Source organism: Pseudophryne corroboree, chromosome 3 (genome assembly GCF_028390025.1).
Source record: "Pseudophryne corroboree isolate aPseCor3 chromosome 3, aPseCor3.hap2, whole genome shotgun sequence".
NCBI classification, from domain to species: Eukaryota; Metazoa; Chordata; class Amphibia; order Anura; family Myobatrachidae; genus Pseudophryne; species Pseudophryne corroboree.
Window position 1 is genome coordinate 801,047,990 of NC_086446.1, and position 19,017 is coordinate 801,067,006.

The 19,017-nt window shown below is 53.3% G+C and overlaps 1 protein-coding gene across 1 annotated transcript in view; it reads left to right on the forward strand.

Moving 5' to 3' along the window:
- The window catches only part of ATRNL1 (attractin like 1), a 1,127,078-nt gene that overhangs the window by 329,181 nt on the left and 778,880 nt on the right, over window positions 1-19,017 (forward strand). The window lies entirely within an intron of this gene.

Sequence of the window (19,017 nt, forward strand, 5' to 3'; positions counted from 1 at the left end):
GAAGTACAGAGTTTGGCCTCAGTGCTACAAGTAATATAGCATTTTTCCCTTAATACCGCTTTCACATCGCTAACCCGGTAAAGAACCGGCTTTTGAACACGCTTCCGACCCGGGTCTGAACACGCTATACCCCTTTCACATCGCAGTTTGGAGCCGTGTTATTACCGGGTTATTCCCGGGTTGGTGCCTTTCACACTGAACCCGGTTCATCCTTTGAAAACATTTGTGATGTCATTATAAATGGACTTTTCTGTCTCCTATTGATGAGGTTTGAAAGGTATTACAAGGAGGGGCTGGGGAGTGCTCAGTAGTGCAGCAATCATGGCCGACACAGCACATGTCTCTATAGACTTTGTGATAGTCTCAGCTGTACTGCTCTTGGATTCAGCCTATGTTATGTTTTTGTATGTGATTGCATCCTTAACAGTCCCTGTCATTTGGTGGGTGATTTCCGACTCCCCTCTTATCCGTAACAGCTCCCTAACCTCATCCTCACTCCAGTTTGCCATATTCTCCAAGCACTGTAGCAATGCAGCACTGTGAATGTAGTATGAATAAAAACACACTGTTTAAAGCGTGCTGCCTGTTTATTTCCGGGTTCAGACAGGTGACATCATGCAGGGAGACAACCTATCATCTCCTTTTTAAGATTACCGGGTTGAATATAGCGGGTCTGAGGCTTCACACTGCCAAATGAACCGTTTCTGAACCGTGTAGGATCCTTCTTTTTACACGGGTTGAAATACCGGGTTGTTTGACACGGTAAATTCATAATGGCGCTTTCACACTGCACCTCAAACCGGGTTGACACGGCTCAAACTCGGCAATATACCGGGTTATTTTTGCGATGTGAAAGGGGTATTACATTAATACAGTTTATAGATGTGAAGATACGTGTACACTTTTAACCATGTGTTTAACTAACACAGGCAGGGTTTGTATAGAAGTATACGTATCTTTCATCCGCTCTGCAGCTGTGGATAGAAGTGTCCGAATGATGCTGACCTGCGTATACGCAGAGCATTTTCCTGCATATACGCAGAGCATTTTCCTGCGCAGATGCAGAGCAATTTTGTGTATTTAGCTCTAGTCAAACTGGCTGAATTACAGCTGGCACCCGCCCCACAGACCCGATTCTGTTACACATACTCCTGTCTCATAATGACCCCTGAAACATAGAATGTACGTAAAATGATCTGAGTTCCGGTAGTATCGGGGCCACATCATTAGTGGCAGCGTTGTATATCGGGTGTACGCAGGTGGTGATATGGCAATGTTTTTATTGTTGATATTGCAACATACATTACACAAATATTTACATAATATAAAATAATTTAATAAATAGTAATAAATAAAAATAGAAAATAAATTAACATAACCATTCTTAATGTTAATCAATTCTATTTTCTCTGACGTCCTAAGTGGATGCTGGGACTCCGTAAGGACCATGGGGAATAGCGGCTCCGCAGGAGACTGGGCACAACTAAAGAAAGCTTTAGACTACTAGTGTGCACTGGCTCCTCCCACTATGACCCTCCTCCAGACCTCAGTTAGAATCTTGTGCCCGGCTGAGCTGGATGCACACTACGGGCTCTCCTGAGCTCCTAGAAATAAAGTATATTTAGGTTTTTTATTTTACAGTGAGATCTGCTGGCAACAGACTCACTGCAGCGAGGGACTAAGGGGAGAAGAAGCGAACCTACCTAACTGGTGGTAGCTTGGGCTTCTTAGGCTACTGGACACCATTAGCTCCAGAGGGATCGAACACAGGACCCGACCTCGATCGTTCGGTCCCGGAGCCGCGCCGCCGGCCCCCTTACAGAGCCAGAAGCAAGAAGTGTTCCGGAAAATCGGCGGAAGAAGACTTCTGTCTTCAACAAGGTAGCGCACAGCACTGCAGCTGTGCGCCATTGCTCCTCATGCACACCTCACACTCCGGTCACTGATGGGTGCAGGGCGCTGGGGGGGGGCGCCCTGAGGGCAATATAATACACCTTGGCTGGCAAATCTACACCATATATAGTCAGGAAGGCTATATAGGTGTAAAAATACCCCTGCCAGAATTCCAGAAAAAGCAGGAGAAGTCCGCCGGAAAAGGGGCGGGGCTATCTCCCTCAGCACACTGGCGCCATTTTTCCCTCACAGCTCCGCTGGAAGAACGCTCCCTGGCTCTCCCCTGCAGTGTCAAGCTACATAAGGGTAAAAAAGAGAGGGGGGGCACTAAATTTAGGCGCAGTATATATAGTATAAGCAGCTATAAGGGAAAAAACACTCATTTATAGTGGGATCCCTGTGTTATATAGCGCTCTGGTGTGTGCTGGCATACTCTCTCTCTGTCTCCCCAAAGGGCTTTGTGGGGTCCTGTCCTCTATCAGAGCATTCCCTGTGTGTATGCGGTGTGTCGGTACGGCTGTTTGATGAGGAGGCTTATGTGGAGGCGGAGCAGATGCCTATAAATGTGATGTCACCCCCTGCGGGGCCGACACCTGAGTGGATGGTTATGTGGAAGGAACTACGTGACAGTGTCGACTCCTTACATAAAAGGTTTGACGACATACCGAATATGGGACAGCCGGCTTCTCAGCCTGTGCCTGCCCAGGCGTCTCAAAAGCCATCAGGGGCTCTAAAACGCCCGCTACCTCAGATGGCAGACACAGATGTCGACACGGATACTGACTCCAGTGTCGACGATGATGAGACTAATGTAACTTCCAATAGGGCCACACGTTACATGATTGAGGCAATGAAAAATGTGTTGCACATTTCTGATGTTACCCCCGGTACCACAAAAAAGGGTATTATGTTTGGAGAGAAAAAACTACCAGTGGTTTTTCCCCCATCTGAGGAATTAAATGAAGTGTGTGAAGAAGCGTGGGCTTCCCCCGATAAGAAACTAGTAATTTCTAAAAGGTTACTAATGACGTACCCCTTCCCGCCAGAGGATAGGTCACGTTGGGAAACATCCCCCAGGGTGGATAAAGCGCTCACACGCTTGTCAAAGAAGGTGGCACTACCGTCTCCGGATACGGCCGCCCTAAAGGAACCTGCTGATAGAAAGCAGAAGGCTATCCTGAAGTCTGTATATACACAGACAGGTATTATACTGAGACCAGCTATTGCTTCAGCATGGATGTGCAGTGCTGCAGCTGCGTGGTCAGAATCCCTGTCGGAAAATATTGATACCCTAGACAGGGACACTATATTGCTAACCGTAGAGCATATTAAAGTCTTATACATGAGAGATGCACAGAGGGATATTTGCCGGCTGGCATCTAAAATAAGTGCAATGTCCATTTCTGCCAGGAGAGGGTTATGGACTCGGCAGTGGACAGGTGATGCAGATTCCAAACGACACATGGAAGTTCTGCCTTATAAGGGTGAGGAATTGTTCGGGGATGGTCTCTCGGACCTAGTTTCCACAGCAACTGCTGGGAAGTCTGCATTTTTACCCCATGTTCCCTCACAGCCAAAGAAAGCACCGTATTATCAGGTACAGTCCTTTCGGCCCCATAAGGGCAAGCGGGTTAAAGGCGCGTCCTTTCTGCCCAGAGGCAGAGGTAGAGGGAAAAAGCTGCAGCATACAGCCAGTTCCCAGGAGCAAAAGTCCTCCCCCGCTTCCTCTAAGTCCGCCGCATGACGCTGGGGATCCACAGGCGGAGCCAGGTACGGTGGGGGCCCATCTCAAAAATTTCAGCGATCAGTGGGCTCGCTCACGGGTGGATCCCTGGATCTTTCAAGTAGTATCTCAGGGGTACAAGCTGGAATTCGAGACGTCTCCCCCCCGCCGTTTCCTCAAATCTGCCTTGCCAACAACTCCCTCAGGCAGGGAGGCAGTGATAGAGGCAATTCACAAGCTGTATTCCCAGCAGGTGATAGTAAAGGTGCCCCTACTTCAACAAGGACGGGTTACTATTCCACAATGTTTGTGGTACCGAAACCGGACGGTTCGGTGAGACCCATTTTAAATTTGAAATCCTTGAACACATATATAAAAAAATTCAAGTTCAAGATGGAATCGCTCAGGGCGGTTATTGCAAGCCTGGACGAGGGGGATTACATGGTATCACTGGACATCAAGGATGCTTACCTGCATGTCCCCATTTACCATCCTCACCAGGAGTACCTCAGATTTGTGGTACGGGATTGTCATTACCAATTCCAGACGTTGCCGTTCTGTCTATCCACGGCTCCGAGGGTCTTTACCAAGGTAATGGCCGAAATGATGATACTCCTTCGAAAGAAGGGAGTTTTAATTATCCCGTACTTGGACGATCTCCTGATAAAGGCGAGGTCCAGGGAGCAGTTGTTGGTCGGGGTAGCACTATCTCGGGAGGTGCTACAACAGCACGGCTGGATTCTAAATATTCCAAAGTCACAGCTGGTCCCTACGACACGTCTACTGTTCCTGGGGATGGTTCTGGACACAGAACAGAAAAAAGTGTTTCTCCCGGAGGAGAAGGTCAAGGAGCTGTCATCTCTTGTCAGAGGCCTCCTAAAACCAAAACAGGTGTCGGTGCATCACTGCATGCGGATCCTGGGAAAGATGGTAGCTTCCTACGAAGCAATTCCATTCGGCAGGTTTCATGCAAGAACCTTTCAGTGGGACCTGTTGGACAAGTGGTCCGGATCGCATCTTCAGATGCATCGACTGATAACCCTGTCTCCAAGGACCAGGGTGTCTCTCTGCTGTGGTGGCTGCAGAGTGCTCATCTTCAAGAGGGCCGCAGATTCGGCATACAGGACTGGGTCCTGGTGACCACGGATGCCAGCCTTCGAGGCTGGGGGGCAGTCACACAGGGAAGAAACTTCCAAGGACTATGGTCAAGTCAGGAGACTTCCCTACACATAAATATTCTGGAACTGAGGGCCATTTACAATACCCTAAGTCAGGCAAAACCCCTGCTTCAAAACCAGCCGGTACTGATCCAGTCAGACAACATCACGGCGGTCGCCCATGTAAACCGACAGGGCGGCACGAGAAGCAGGACGGCGATGGCAGAAGCCACAAGGATTCTCCGATGGGCGGAAAATCACGTGTTAGCACTGTCAGCAGTGTTCATTCCGGGAGTGGACAACTGGGAAGCAGACTTCCTCAGCAGGCACGACCTCCACCCGGGAGAGTGGGGACTTCATCCAGAAGTCTTCCAACTGATTGTAAACCGTTGGGAAAGGCCACAGGTGGACATGATGGCGTCCCGCCTAAACAAAAAGCTAGAAAGATATTGCGCCAGGTCAAGGGACCCGCAGGTGATAGCTGTGGACGCTCTAGTGACACTGTGGGTGTACCGGTCGGTTTATGTGTTCCCTCCTCTTCCTCTCATACCAAAGGTACTGAGGATAATAAGGAGAAGAGGAGTAAGAACTATACTCATTGTTCCGGATTGGCCAAGAAGAGCTTGGTACCCGGAACTTCAAGAAATGATTTCAGAGGACCCATGGCCTCTGCCGCTCAGACAGGACCTGCTGCAGCAGGGACCCTGTCTGTTCCAAGACTTACCGCGGCTGCGTTTGACGGCATGGCGGTTGAACACCGGATCCTGAAGGAAAAGGGCATTCCGGAGGAAGTCATTCCTACGCTGATTAAAGCTAGGAAAGAAGTAACCGCAAACCATTATCACCGCATATGGCGAAAATATGTTGCGTGGTGTGAGGCCAGGAAGGCCCCAACGGAGGAATTTCAGCTGGGCCGTTTCCTGCACTTCCTACAGTCAGGGGTGACTATGGGCCTAAAATTGGGTTCCATTAAGGTCCAGATTTCGGCTCTATCGATTTTCTTCCAGAGAGAACTGGCTTCACTACCTGAAGTTCAAACTTTTGTTAAGGGAGTGCTGCATATTCAGCCCCCTTTTGTGCCTCCAGTGGCACCTTGGGATCTCAACGTGGTGTTGGATTTCCTAAAGTCACATTGGTTTGAGCCACTTAAAACCGTGGAATTGAAGTATCTCACGTGGAAAGTGGTCATGTTGTTGGCCTTGGCTTCGGCCAGGCGTGTATCAGAATTGGCGGCTTTGTCATGTAAAAGCCCTTATCTGATTTTCCATATGGATAGGGCAGAATTGAGGACTCGTCCCCAATTTCTCCCTAAGGTGGTATCAGCCTTTCATCTGAACCAACCTATCGTGGTGCCTGCGGCTACTAAAGACTTGGAGGCTTTCAAGTTGTTGGACGTAGTCAGGGCCCTGAAAATTTATGTTTCCAGGACAGCTGGAGTCAGAAAGACTGACTCGCTATTTATCCTGTGTGCGCCCAACAAGTTGGGTGCACCTGCTTCAAAGCAGACTATTGCTCGCTGGATCTGTAGTATGATTCAGCTTGCACATTCTGCGGCTGGACTACCGCATCCTAAATCAGTGAAAGCCCATTCCACGAGGAAGGTGGGCTCTTCTTGGGCGGCTGCCCGAGGGGTCTCGGCTCTACAACTTTGCCGAGCAGCTACTTGGTCGGGGTCAAACACATTTGCTAAATTCTACAAGTTTGATTCCCTGGCTGAGGAGGACCTAGAGTTTGCCCATTCGGTGCTGCAGAGTCATCCGCACTCTCCCGCCCGTTTGGGAGCTTTGGTATAATCCCCATGGTCCTTACGGAGTCCCAGCATCCACTTAGGACGTCAGAGAAAATAAGAATTTACTCACCGGTAATTCTATTGCTCGTAGTCCGTAGTGGATGCTGGGCGCCCATCCCAAGTGTGGATTGTCTGCAATACTTGTATATAGTTATTGTTTAACTAAAGGGTTATTGTTGAGCCATCTGTTGAGAGGCTCAGTTGTTATCATACTGTTAACTGGGTATTGTATCACGAGTTATACGGTGTGATTGGTGTGGCTGGTATGAGTCTTAGGGGCCCTACTCACTGGCCGACCCGCCGCCGAGCTGCCCGACGGCGTATACGGCCGACGAGCGACCCGGCGGCGGGGGGGCAGTGACGGGGGGAGTGAAGTTTCTTCACTCCCCCCGTCACGCGGCTGCATTGAAGTGCAGGCAAATATGGACGAGATCGTCCATATTGGCCTGCATGCACAGCCGACGGGAGACCAGCGATGAACGAGCGCGGGGCCGCGCATCGTTCATCGCTGGAGTCTCCACACTGAAAGATATGAACGAGTTCTCGTTCATTTATGAACGAGAACGTTCATATCTTACAGAAAATCGGCCAGTGTGTAGGGCCTATTACCCGGGATTCAAAATCCTTCCTTATTGTGTCAGCTCTTCCGGGCACAGTATCCTAACTGAAGTCTGGAGGAGGGTCATAGTGGGAGGAGCCAGTGCACACCAGTAGTCTAAAGCTTTCTTTTAGTTGTGCCCAGTCTCCTGCAGAGCCGCTATTCCCCATGGTCCTTACGGAGTCCCAGCATCCACTACGGACTACGAGAAATAGAATTACCGGTGAGTAAATTCTTATTTTATCATTAGACATGGCCATTTCTTGTGACCTGTCATTTCCCAAACTCAGGACCTTAGGCAATACTTCCAACCAATGCCATCCTAACCTTCTGGCCTTAAACCGTACTCTTCCCAAATCCTGTTCTTGAGCCACATTTATACCTCAAGCATTCCTCCTCACATACCACACCACCACCACTCACCCACCTCACGTTCCAAACACTCCCCCACTCACTCCCTTCCATTCATCATTCAACCGGGACCGACCCAACATTAAGATGAGACTTAAGTAATGAATTTAAGTAGCCCTTCCAATGTATGCAACCATTTCCAAAAAAAAGAACCACAAAAAAAACCTAATCAACTGAAAAGTGAAGAAGTTTAGAAAGCCTTATTTGAGCTTCGAGGTTGAGAAATCTTCCACCGCCCACTAAGGGGGCTCCAGCTGACACCACAAACGAGACCAGCTGAGGGCGTCCAATCTCTCCAATTCCATCATCCGTCTCACCTCATGCTTAATTAAACCCACCACCTCCTCACAGGGAAGGACTTTGTTCCTCAGCGAAACCTGACACGGTGCAGTCCATAAATGGTATCTAACTGCTAAGCTAATCAAAAAGATCGTGCACAAATCAAAACCATCATACCATGCTCCATAGGCCCATCCCTGGTAATCCAAACCAGAAAGACAAGGTATGCCCAGAGCACTCGACACTCTCTTATAAACACCTATAGTAAAGGGACATTGAAGCAAGAAGTGGTCCATGCTTCCCTACATACCTTGACACTCCTTCCGTGGACAATCACGATCATCGGGCCTTCTAAACTTCAAGTTCCCCCTAACATAGCTCTTCCCCTGGAAAGAGAGCCAGGCGATGTCCCTACATTTCAATGGAATCCTCTGAGAATTTATCAGGTGGTGATGTGGCCTCCGCTGTGTTACTGTAAAGGCTGCGTTGTCCGCGCATAGTTAAGGGCTCATTTCACTTTGTTTTTTCTTGTTCCCCTGCTGAGGGGTCAGGTACACTTACCACCCGTCCCCACTGTAATATTATATATCATCATCACCGGAGTTCTGTACGTTTCTGCCAGCAACCAGTTTACCGATCGCTATTTTTGTGGCCTTTGGAAGGAGAAGCCACACATATACATGGACAGCGTACAGTACAAACTAAACACAGATATGGATCCATAACTCCACGGTGTGACACAGCAATGCTAACCACTGTGTGGGACGGCTGTGAATGGCCAAATCTCTGTAAAAGCGCTGCTGAGTATGCGTGCACTATAATAGATGAAATAAATAACCACTGTGCCACCTAGATGTTAGTGTTCCCCTCTCCCTGACCCTATGTCTCCCTGTCTGATCCCCTCTCCCTGACCCTATGTCTCCCTGTCTGATCCCCTCTCCCTGACCCTATGCCTCCCTGTCTGATCCCCTCTCCCTGACCCTATGTCTCCCTGTCTGTTCCCCTCTCCCTGACCCTATGTCTCCCTGTCTGATCCCCTCTCCCTGACCCTATGCCTCCCTCTCTGATCCCCTCTCCCTGACCCTATGTCTCCCTGTCTGATCCCCTCTCCCTGACCCTATGTCTCCCTCTCTGATCCCCTCTCCCTGACCCTATGTCTCCCTGTCTGATCCCCTCTCCCTGACCCTATGCCTCCCTGTCTGATCCCCTCTCCCTGACCCTATGTCTCCCTGTCTGATCCCCTCTCCCTGACCCTATGTCTCCCTCTCTGATCCCCTCTCCCTGACCCTATGTCTCCCTGTCTGATCCCCTCTCCCTGACCCTATGTCTCCCTGTCTGATCCCCTCTCCCTGACCCTATGCCTCCCTGTCTGATCCCCTCTCCCTGACCCTATGTCTCCCTGTCTGATCCCCTCTCCCTGACCCTATGTCTCCCTGTCTGATCCCCTCTCCCTGACCCTATGCCTCCCTGTCTGATCCCCTCTCCCTGACCCTATGTCTCCCTGTCTGATCCCCTCTCCCTGACCCTATGTCTCCCTGTCTGATCCCCTCTCCCTGACCCTATGTCTCCCTGTCTGATCCCCTCTCCCTGACCCTATGTCTCCCTGTCTGATCCCCTCTCCCTGACCCTATGTCTCCCTGTCTGATCCCTCTCCTTCACCCTATGTCTCCATGTCTGATCCTTTCTCCATTACCCTATGTCTCCCTGTCTGATCCCCTCTCCCTGACCCTATGTCTCCCTGTCTGATCCCCTCTCCCTGACCCTATGTCTCCCTGTCTGATCCCCTCTCCCTGACCCTATGTCTCCCTGTCTGATCCCTCTCCTTCACCCTATGTCTCCATGTCTGATCCCCTCTCCATTACCCTATGTCTCCCTGTCTGATCCCCTCTCCCTGACCCTATGTCTCCCTGTCTGATCCCCTCTCCCTGACCCTATGCCTCCCTGTCTGATCCCCTCTCCCTGACCCTATGTCTCCCTGTCTGATCCCCTCTCCCTGACCCTATGTCTCCCTCTCTGATCCCCTCTCCCTGACCCTATGTCTCCCTGTCTGATCCCCTCTCCCTGACCCTATGTCTCCCTCTCTGATCCCCTCTCCCTGACCCTATGTCTCCCTGTCTGATCCCCTCTCCCTGACCCTATGCCTCCCTGTCTGATCCCCTCTCCCTGACCCTATGTCTCCCTGTCTGATCCCCTCTCCCTGACCCTATGTCTCCCTCTCTGATCCCCTCTCCCTGACCCTATGTCTCCCTGTCTGATCCCCTCTCCCTGACCCTATGTCTCCCTGTCTGATCCCCTCTCCCTGACCCTATGTCTCCCTGTCTGATCCCCTCTCCCTGACCCTATGTCTCCCTGTCTGATCCCCTCTCCCTGACCCTATGTCTCCCTGTCTGATCCCCTCTCCCTGACCCTATGTCTCCCTGTCTGATCCCCTCTCCCTGACCCTATGTCTCCCTGTCTGATCCCTCTCCTTCACCCTATGTCTCCATGTCTGATCCCCTCTCCATTACCCTATGTCTCCCTGTCTGATCCCCTCTCCCTGACCCTATGTCTCCCTGTCTGATCCCCTCTCCCTGACCCTATGTCTCCCTGTCTGATCCCCTCTCCCTGACCCTGTGTCTCCCTGTCTGATCCCCTCTCCCTGACCCTATGTCTCCCTGTCTGATCCCCTCTCCCTGACCCTATGTCTCCCTGTCTGATCCCCCCTCCCTGACCCTATGTCTCTCTCTCTCTCTGATCCCCTCTCCCTGACCCTATGTCTCTCTCTCTCTGATCCCCTCTCCCTGACCCTATGTCTCTCTCTTTCTGATCCCCTCTCCCTGATCCTATGTCTCCCTGTCTGATCCCCTCTCCCTGACCCTATGTCTCCCTGTCTGATCCCCTCTCCCTGACCCTATGTCTCCCTGTCTGATCCCCTCTCCCTGACCCTATGTCTCCCTGTCTGATCCCCTCTCCCTGACCCTATGTCTTCCTGTCTGATCCCCTCTCCCTGACCCTATGTCTCCCTGTCTGATCTCCTCTCCCTGACCCTATGTCTCCCTGTCTGATCCCCTCTCCCTGACCCTATGTCTCCCTGTCTGATCCCCTCTCCCTGACCCTATGTCTCCCTGTCTGATCCCCTCTCCCTGACCCCCTCTCCCTGACCCTATGTCTCCCTGTCTGATCCCTCTCCCTGACCCTATGTCTCTCTCTCTCTCTGATCCCCTCTCCCTCACCCTATGTCTCCATGTCTGATCCTCTCTCTATGACCCTATGTCTCCCTGTCTGATCCCCTCTCCCTGACCTTATATCTACCTGTCTGATCCTCTCTCCATGACCCTATGTCTCCGTGTCTGATCCTCTCTCCATGACCCTGTGTCTCCCTGTCTGATCCCCTCTCCCTGACCTTATATCTCCCTGTCTGATCCCCTCTCCCTGACCCTATGTTTCCCTGTCTGATTCCCTCTCCCTGACCCTATGTCTCCCTGTCTGATCCCCTCTCCCTGACCCTATGTTTCCCTGTCTGATCCCCTCTCCCTGACCCTATGTTTCCCTGTCTGATTCCCTCTCCCTGACCCTATGTCTCCCTGTCTGAACCCCTCTCCCTGACCCTATGTCTCCCTGTCTGATTCCCTCTCCCTGACCCTATGTCTCCCTGTCTGATTCCCTCTCCCTGACCCTATGTCTCCCTGTCTGATCCCCTCGCCCTGACCCTATATCTACCTGTCTGATCCCCTCGCCCTGACCCTATGTCTCCCTGTCTGATCCCCTCGCCCTGACCCTATGTCTACCTGTCTGATCCCCTCGCCCTGACCCTGTGTCTCCCTGTCTGATCCCCTCGCCCTGACCCTATGTCTACCTGTCTGATCCCCTCGCCCTGACCCTGTGTCTCCCTGTCTGATCCCCTCTCCCTGACCCTGTCTCCCTGTCTGATCCCTCTCCTTCACCCTATGTCTCCATGTCTGATCCCCTCTCCATTACCCTATGTCTCCCTGTCTGATCCCCTCTCCCTGACCCTATGTCTCCCTGTCTGATCCCCTCTCCCTGACCCTATGTCTCCCTGTCTGATCCCCTCTCCCTGACCCTATGTCTCCCTCTCTGATCCCTCTCCTTCACCCTATGTCTCCATGTCTGATCCCCTCTCCATTACCCTATGTCTCCCTGTCTGATCCCCTCTCCATTACCCTATGTCTCCCTGTCTGATCCCCTCTCCCTGACCCTATGTCTCCCTGTCTGATCCCCTCTCCCTGACCCTATGTCTCCCTGTCTGATCCCCTCTCCCTGACCCTATGTCTCCCTGTCTGATCCCCCCTCCCTGACCCTATGTCTCTCTCTCTCTGATCCCCTCTCCCTGACCCTATGTCTCTCTCTCTCTGATCCCCTCTCCCTGATCCTATGTCTCCCTGTCTGATCCCCTCTCCCTGACCCTATGTCTCCCTGTCTGATCCCCTCTCCCTGACCCTATGTCTCCCTGTCTGATCCCCTCTCCCTGACCCTATGTCTCCCTGTCTGATCCCCTCTCCCTGACCCTATGTCTTCCTGTCTGATCCCCTCTCCCTGACCCTATGTCTCCCTGTCTGATCTCCTCTCCCTGACCCTATGTCTCCCTGTCTGATCCCCTCTCCCTGACCCTATGTCTCCCTGTCTGATCCCCTCTCCCTGACCCTATGTCTCCCTGTCTGATCCCCTCTCCCTGACCCCCTCTCCCTGACCCTATGTCTCCCTGTCTGATCCCTCTCCCTGACCCTATGTCTCTCTCTCTCTCTGATCCCCTCTCCCTCACCCTATGTCTCCATGTCTGATCCTCTCTCTATGACCCTATGTCTCCCTGTCTGATCCCCTCTCCCTGAACTTATATCTACCTGTCTGATCCTCTCTTCATGACCCTATGTCTCCATGTCTGATCCTCTCTCCATGACCCTATGTCTCCCTGTCTGATCCCCTCTCCCTGACCTTATATCTCCCTGTCTGATCCCCTCTCCCTGACCCTATGTTTCCCTGTCTGATCCCCTCTTCCTGACCCTATGTTTCCCTGTCTGATCCCCTCTCCCTGACCCTATGTTTCCCTGTCTGATTCCCTCTCCCTGACCCTATGTCTCCCTGTCTGAACCCCTCTCCCTGACCCTATGTCTCCCTGTCTGATTCCCTCTCCCTGACCCTATGTCTCCCTGTCTGATTCCCTCTCCCTGACCCTATGTCTCCCTGTCTGATCCCCTCGCCCTGACCCTATGTCTACCTGTCTGATCCCCTCGCCCTGACCCTATGTCTACCTGTCTGATCCCCTCGCCCTGACCCTATGTCTACCTGTCTGATCCCCTCGCCCTGACCCTATGTCTACCTGTCTGATCCCCTCGCCCTGACCCTATGTCTACCTGTCTGATCCCCTCGCCCTGACCCTATGTCTACCTGTCTGATCCCCTCGCCCTGACCCTATGTCTACCTGTCTGATCCCCTCGCCCTGACCCTATGTCTCCCTGTCTGATCCCCTCGCCCTGACCCTATGTCTACCTGTCTGATCCCCTCGCCCTGACCCTGTGTCTCCCTGTCTGATCCCCTCGCCCTGACCCTATGTCTACCTGTCTGATCCCCTCGCCCTGACCCTGTGTCTCCCTGTCTGATCCCCTCTCCCTGACCCTATGTCTCCCTGTCTGATCCCTCTCCTTCACCCTATGTCTCCATGTCTGATCCCCTCTCCATTACCCTATGTCTCCCTGTCTGATCCCCTCTCCCTGACCCTATGTCTCCCTGTCTGATCTCCTCTCCCTGACCCTATGTCTCCCTGTCTGATCCCCTCTCCCTGACCCTATGTCTCCCTGTCTGATCCCCTCTCCCTGACCCTATGTCTCCCTCTCTGATCCCTCTCCTTCACCCTATGTCTCCATGTCTGATCCCCTCTCCATTACCCTATGTCTCCCTGTCTGATCCCCTCTCCCTGACCCTATGTCTCCCTGTCTGATCCCCTCTCCCTGACCCTATATCTCTCTCTCTCTGATCCCCTCTCCCTGACCCTATGTCCCCCTGTCTGATCCCCTCTCCCTGACCCTATGTCTCTCTCTCTCTGATCCCCTCTCCCTGACCCTATGTCTCCCTGTCTGATCCCTCTCCCTGATCCTATGTCTCTCTCTCTCTGATCCCCTCTCCCTCACCCTATGTCTCCATGTCTGATCCTCTCTCCATGACCCTGTGTCTCCCTGTCTGATCCCCTCTCCCTGACCCTATGTCTCCCTGTCTGATCCCCTCTCCCTGACCCTATGTCTCCCTCTCTGATCCCCTCTCCCTGACCTTATATCTCCCTGTCTGATCCCCTCTCCCTGACCCTGTGTCTCCCTGTCTGATCCCCTCTCCCTGACCCTATGTCTCCCTGTCTGATCCCCTCGCCCTGACCCTATGTCTACCTCTCTGATCCCCTCGCCCTGACCCTGTGTCTCCCTGTCTGATCCCCTCGCCCTGACCCTATGTCTCCCTGTCTGATCCCCTCGCCCTGACCCTATGTCTCCCTGTCTGATCCCCTCGCCCTGACCCTATGTCTACCTGTCTGATCCCCTCGCCCTGACCCTATGTCTCCCTGTCTGATCCCCTCGCCCTGACCCTATGTCTCCCTGTCTGATCCCCTCACCCTGACCCTTTGTCTCCCTGTCTGATCCCCTCACCCTGACCCTATGTCTCCCTGTCTGATCCCCTCTCCTTGACCCTATGTCTCCCTGTCTGATGACCTCTCCCTGACCCTATGTCTCCCTGTCTGATCCCCTCGCCCTGACCCTATGTCTCCCTGTCTGATCCCCTCTCCCTGACCCTATGTCTCCCTGTCTGATCCCCTCTCCCTGACCCTATGTCTCCCTGTCTGATCCCCTCTCCCTGACCCTATGTCTCCCTGTCTGATCCCCTCTCCCCGACCCTATGTCTCCCTGTCTGATCCCTTCTCCCTGACCCTATGTCTCCCTGTCTGATCCCCTCTCCCTGACCCTATGTCTCCCTGTCTGATCCCCTCTCCCTGACCCTATGTCTCCCTGTCTGATCCCCTCTCCCTGACCCTATGTCTCCCTGTCTGATGAACTCTCCCTGACCCTATGTCTCCCTGTCTGATCCCCTCTCCCTGATCCTATGTCTCCCTGTCTGATCCCCTCTCCCTGATCCTATGTCTCCCTGTCTGATGACCTCTCCCTGACCCTATGTCTCCCTGTCTGATGACCTCTCCCTGACCCTATGTCTCCCTGTCTGATGACCTCTCCCTGACCCTATGTCTCCCTGTCTGATCCCCTCTCCCTGACCTTATATCTCCCTGACCCCCTCTCCCTGACCCTATGTCTCCCTGTCTGATCCCCTCTCCCTGACCCTATAGCTCCCTGTCTGATCCCCTCTCCCTGACCCTATGTCTCTCTCTCTCTCTGATCCCCTCTCCCTGACCCTATGTCCCCCTGACTGATCCCCTCTCCCTGACCCTATGTCTCTCTCTCTCTCTGATCCCCTCTCCCTGACCCTATGTCTCCCTGTCTGATCCCCTCTCCCTGACCCTATGTCTCTCTCCCTCTCTTATCCCCTCTCCCTGACCCTGTCTCTCTCTCTCTGTTCCCCTCGCCCTGACCCTATGTCTCTATGTCTGATCCTCTCTCCCTGACCCTATGTCTCCCTGTCTGATCCCCTCTCCCTGACCCTATGTTTCCCTGTCTGATCCCCTCTCCCTGACCCTATGTCTCCCTGTCTGATCTCCTCTCCCTGACCCTATGTCTCCCTGTCTGATCCCCTCTCCCTGACCCTATAGCTCCCTGTCTGATCCCCTCTCCCTGACCCTATGTCTCTCTCTCTCTCTGATCCCCTCTCCCTGACCCTATGTCCCCCTGTCTGATCCCCTCTCCCTGACCCTATGTCTCTCTCTCTGATCCCCTCTCCCTGACCCTATGTCTCCCTGACTGATCCCCTCGCCCTGACCCTATGTCTCCCTGTCTGATCCCCTCTCCCTGACCCTATGTCTCCCTGTCTGATCCCCTCGCCCTGACCCTATGTCTCCCTGTCTGATCCCCTCTCCCTGACCCTATATCTCTCTCTCTCTCTCTCTGATCCCCTCTCCTTGACCCTATGTCTCTCTCTCTGATCCCCTCTCACTGGTCCTATGTCTCTCTCTCTCTCCCTCTGATCCCCTCTCCCTGACCCTTTGTCTCCGTCTGATCCTCTCTCCCTGACCCTATGTCTCTCTGTCTGATCCCCTCTCCCTGACCCTATGTCTCCCTGTCTGATCCCCTCTCCCTGACCCTATGTCTCCCTGTCTGATCCCCTCTCCCTGACCCTATGTCTCTCTCTCTGATCCCCTCTCCCTGACCCTATGTCTTTCTCTTTGATCCCCTCTCCCTGACCCTATGTCTCTCTCTCTCTCTCTCTGATCCCCTCTCCCTGACCCTATGTCTCCCTGTCTGATCCCCTCTCCATGACCCTATGTCTCCCTGTCTGATCCCCTCTCCCTGACCCTATGTCTCCCTGTCTGATCCCCTCTCCCTGACCCTATGTCTCCCTGTCTGATCCCCTCTCCCTGACCCTATGTCTCCCTGTCTGATCCCCTCTCCCTGACCCTATGTCTCCCTGTCTGATCCCCTCGCCCTGACCCTATGTCTCCCTGTCTGATCCCCTCGCCCTGACCCTATGTCTCCCTGTCTGATCCCCTCTCCCTGACCCTATGTCTCCCTGCCTGATCCCCTCTCCCTGACCCTATGTTTCCCTGTCTGATCCCCTCTCCCTGACCCTATGTCTCCCTGTCTGATCCCCTCTCCCTGACCCTATGTCTCCCTGTCTGATCCCCTCTCCCTGACCCTATGTCTCCCTGTCTGATCCCCTCTCCCTGACCCTATGTCTCCCTGTCTGATCCCCTCTCCCTGACCCTATGTCTCCCTGTCTGATCCCCTCTCCCTGACCCTATGTCTCCCTGTCTGATCCCCTCTCCCTGACCCTATGTCTCCCTATCTGATCCCCTCTCCCTGACCCTATGTCTCCCTGTCTGATCCCCTCTCCCTGACCCTATGTCTCCCTGTCTGATCCCCTCTCCCTGACCCTATGGCTCCCTGTCTGATCCCCTCGCCCTGACCCTATGTCTCCCTGTCTGATCCCCTCGCCCTGACCCTATGTCTCCCTGTCTGTTCCCCTCTCCCTGACCCTATTTCTCCCTGTCTGATCCCCTCGCCCTGACCCTATGTCTCCCTGTCTGATCTCCTCTCCCTGACCCTATGGCTCCCTGTCTGATCCCCTCGCCCTGACCCTATGGCTCCCTGTCTGATCTCCTCTCCCTGACCCTATAGCTCCCTGTCTGATCCCCTCTCCCTGACCCTTTATCTCCCTGTCTGATCCCCTCTCCCTGACCCTATGGCTCCCTGTCTGATCCCCTCGCCCTGACCCTATGTCTCTCTCTCTGATCCTCTCTCCCTGTCTGATCCCCTCTCCCTGACCCTATGTCTCCCTGTCTGATCCCCTCTCCCTGACCCTATGTCTCCCTGTCTGATCCCCTCTCCCTGACCCTATGTCTCCCTGTCTGATCCCCTCTCCCTGACCCTATGGCTCCCTGTCTGATCCCTCTCCCTGACCCTTTATCTCCCTGTCTGATTGAATCCCTCCTGTTGCTTTCCTGACTTGGTTCCACTAGGACGATGAAGGAACATTGTGCGGCAGACATGATCCATCGCATGTTCGTGGTATTCAGAGAGTGATTGCACTGACATACAGTATACACATTGTTAGTGAGCAGATTGCCAGGTTCATTTATTTTCCCTCGCTACAGCCATCTGTTATATATGAAGTAACCTGAGCCAGGGGGTTATTCCTTTCTATGGCTGGTGACTGGGAGAGCTCAATCTTTGACCTTGCAGGGTGACACCGTGTCCCCTTCTCACCTATTGGTACAGAAGCAGCACCCTGAGCTGTAACTGAATATATAATGCAGATAATTATGATGTAAGGAAGGAAGGCGAGGCTGCAGTGATGGAAGGAAGGCGAGGCTGCAGTGATGGAAGGAAGGTGAGGCTGCAGTGATGGAAGGAAGGCGAGGCTGCAGTGATGGAAGGAAGGCGAGGCTGCATTGATGGAAGGAAGGTGAGGCTGCAGTGATGGAAGGAAGGCGAGGCTGCATTGATGGAAGGAAGGTGAGGCTGTAGTTATGGAAGGAAGGCGAGTCTGCAGTGATGGAAGGAATTTGAGGCTGCAGTGATGGAAGGAAGGTGAGGCTGCCGTGATGGAAGGAAGATGAGGCTGCAGTGATGGATGGAAGGAAGGCGAGGCTGCAGTGATGGAAGGAAGGTGAGGCTGTAGTGATGGAAGGAAGGCGAGTCTGCAGTGATGGAAGGAAAGTGAGGCTGCAGTGATGGAAGGAAGGTGAGGCTGCCGTGATGGAAGGAAGGTGAGGCTGCAGTGATGGATGGAAGGAAGGCGAGGCTGTAGTGATGGAAGGAAGGCGAGGCTGTAGTGATGGAAGGAAGGCGAGGCTGCAGTGATGGAAGGAAGGTGAGGCTGCAGTGATAGAAGGAAGGCGAGGCTGCAGTGATGGAAGGAAGGTGAGGCTGCCGTGATGGAAGGAAGATGAGGCTGCAGTGATGGATGGAAGGAAGGCGAGGCTGCAGTGATGGAAGGAAGGTGAGGCTGTAGTGATGGAAGGAAGGCGAGTCTGCAGTGATGGAAGGAAAGTGAGGCTGCAGTGATGGAAGGAAGGTGAGGCTGCCGTGATGGAAGGAAGGTGAGGCTGCAGTAATGGATGGAAGGTGAGGCTGTAGTGATGGAAGGAAGGCGAGTCTGCAGTGATGGAAGGAAGGCGAGTCTGCAGTGATGGAAGGAAGGCGAGTCTGCAGTGATGGAAGGAAGGCGAGTCTGCAGTGATGGAAGGAAGGCGAGGCTGCAGTGATGGAAGGAAGGCGAGGCTGCAGTGATGGAAGGAAGGCGAGTATGTAGTGATGGAAGGAAGGCGAGGCTGCAGTGATGAAAGGAAGGAAAGCAAGGCTGCAGTGATGGAAGGAAAGAAGGCAAGGCTGCAGTGATGAAAGGAAGGCAAGGCTGCAGTGATGGAAGGAAAGAAGGCAAGGCTGCAGTGATGGAAGGAAGGTGAGGCTGCAGTGATGGAAGGAAAGAAGGTGAGGCTGCAGTGATGGAAGGAAAGAAGGCAAGGCTGCAGTGATGGAAGGAAGGAGAGGCTGTAGTGATGGAAGGAAGGTGAGGCTGCAGTGAT